The sequence below is a fragment of the Pterocles gutturalis genome, unplaced genomic scaffold, assembly GCF_000699245.1.
Source record: "Pterocles gutturalis isolate BGI_N339 unplaced genomic scaffold, ASM69924v1 scaffold42987, whole genome shotgun sequence".
Taxonomy (NCBI): Eukaryota; Metazoa; Chordata; class Aves; order Pterocliformes; family Pteroclidae; genus Pterocles; species Pterocles gutturalis.
The window spans coordinates 12,501-14,456 of NW_010116983.1; the positions used below are offsets into that span (position 1 = coordinate 12,501).

The 1,956-nt window shown below is 37.2% G+C and overlaps 1 long non-coding RNA gene across 1 annotated transcript in view; it reads left to right on the plus strand.

Annotated features, from left to right (window-relative positions):
• The window catches only part of LOC104460634, a 6,541-nt gene extending 5,230 nt beyond the window's left edge, over positions 1-1,311 (plus strand). Inside the window, exon 4 of the long non-coding RNA XR_727564.1 lies at positions 1-1,311. This exon is cut by the window's left edge and continues 138 nt beyond it. This is a non-coding gene — a long non-coding RNA (uncharacterized LOC104460634).
• Positions 1,312-1,956: the final 645 nt, after the last annotated feature.

Here is a 1,956-nt window from a genome sequence, read left to right on the forward strand (position 1 = left end):
TGCCAAGTCACCCCCATCACCCAGCCATGATGATGCACGGAGGACCCCCTACCCACCCTGGAATGACCATGTCAGCACAGAGCCCCACAATATTAAATTCTGTAGACCCCAATGTTGGTGGACAGGTTATGGACATTCATGCCCAATAGTCTAAGGGAACTCAAGGGAAAAACAAACAAACAAAAAAATAAAAACAAAAAACAAAAACTATTTTAAGACTTTTGAACTTTGACCAGATGTTGACACTTAATACGAAATTCCAGACAGCTGTGATTATTTTTTACTTTTTGTCATTTTTCATCAACAACAGAGGACCAACGAAACAAGAACACAAATGTGAAATCATGGGCTCACTGAAATGAATATGTCCATGTACAGATCCTCTGGAAAAAAAAAAAGACTCCAAGAGTTATAACTACTGTAGTATAAACATAGGAACTAAGTTAACTTGTACATTTCTGTTGATCACTCCGTTACGTTGCCTCAAATAGTTTTAGAAGAGAAAAAAATCCTTGTTTTCCACACTATGTGTGTTGTTCCCAAAAGAATGACTGTTTTGGTTCAGCTATCCATGAAAGACCTGTTTTGGCCAGTGAGAAAAGAACTACCCTGGAGATGAAGACGAAAAGTCTTGCTGGGTCTCTCATCACTCAGAAGACTGTTCCAAGAAGGCCTTGCCATTCCCTCGTTTTGTTCCTTCATAAAGTGTGTCCTTTAGTTTCAAACAGATCTCTATAGTTTGTGCTTCATTAAGTCTGTCCCCATTCCTCCCAAATTTTTTTTTTTTTTTTTGGACTCTTCTTCAGAGAGCTTGCAGGTGAAGATTTAAAAGACAGAACAGACAGAGCAGGAGCTTCTTCCAGTAGTTCTGAGCCTTGGCTTTGGACAAAACAAAACTAAAAGTTGGGCAGCTTTCCTCAATGAAAGAAGTTACTAACGGTCTTTGCACCAAACCTAGGACTTTATCATGAACTCAAAGCTTGGGAAAAAAAAGCAAGAGAATACTGTAACAAACTTCGTACAGAGTTCGGTCTATTAATTGTTTCATGTTAGATATTCTATGTGTTTACCTCAATTGAAAAAAAAAAAGAATGTTTTTGCTAGTATCAGATCTGCTGTGGAATTGGTATTGTATGTCCATGAATTCTTCCTTTCTCAGCACGTGTTCCTCACTAGAAGAAAATGCTGTTACCTTTAAGCTTTGTCAAAATTTACATTAAAATACTTGTATGAGGACTGTGACGTTATGTTTTAAAAAGAAAAAAAAAGGTGTTAAGTCACAAAATGCGGTAATAAATATTTCATTTTTGATTTTTTGTTAGGCTTTTGTGTTTTTAATCATGCTTGGGAGACTGAAGTTATCAGGAGAGATGTCTCAAATACATTTCTTACCAGCATTGAGAAGAAAGTTTGGAAAAATCAGGAACAAGCTTGTCATCAGCATTAACAGAATAATTGGATGAAAGAACATCTGAGGTTACATATTTCTGCTGATTATCGATATTATGTTTTCCAGATTAAGCAAAATTTGAAATATTCTCTCACCAGCTTGCTTTTTAGAGAGCTGTGTCTAATATTTGTGCTATTTCCTAATAACCTAGAAACTGAGTTTTAGTTGTGGAAGCCCAGATACAAGACCAGTAAGCTCATGTGTGTTAAGTGTGTGTGCATGTGCGTCTGTAACCACCGCAGACCTTTACTCCAGGCACTTAGCTCAGAGGTGAAGAATGGCTGCAGTGCAGGAGGAGGTTCAGAAGTTTCAGGAGAGGAGAAGCAGCGTGGAGTTTAAACAGAGTTTCACCTGTGTGAGGATTGCGCAATATAGTTTTGAGATTTTATTGTCTTCAGTTGTTTTCAGAAGGAAAAAAAAATACCATCAACTAATCAGGGAAAATGTTGATTTGACATTTTGTATTAAATAGCTGGTGCAGAATCATGAGTGAGGGTTTGGTTTTA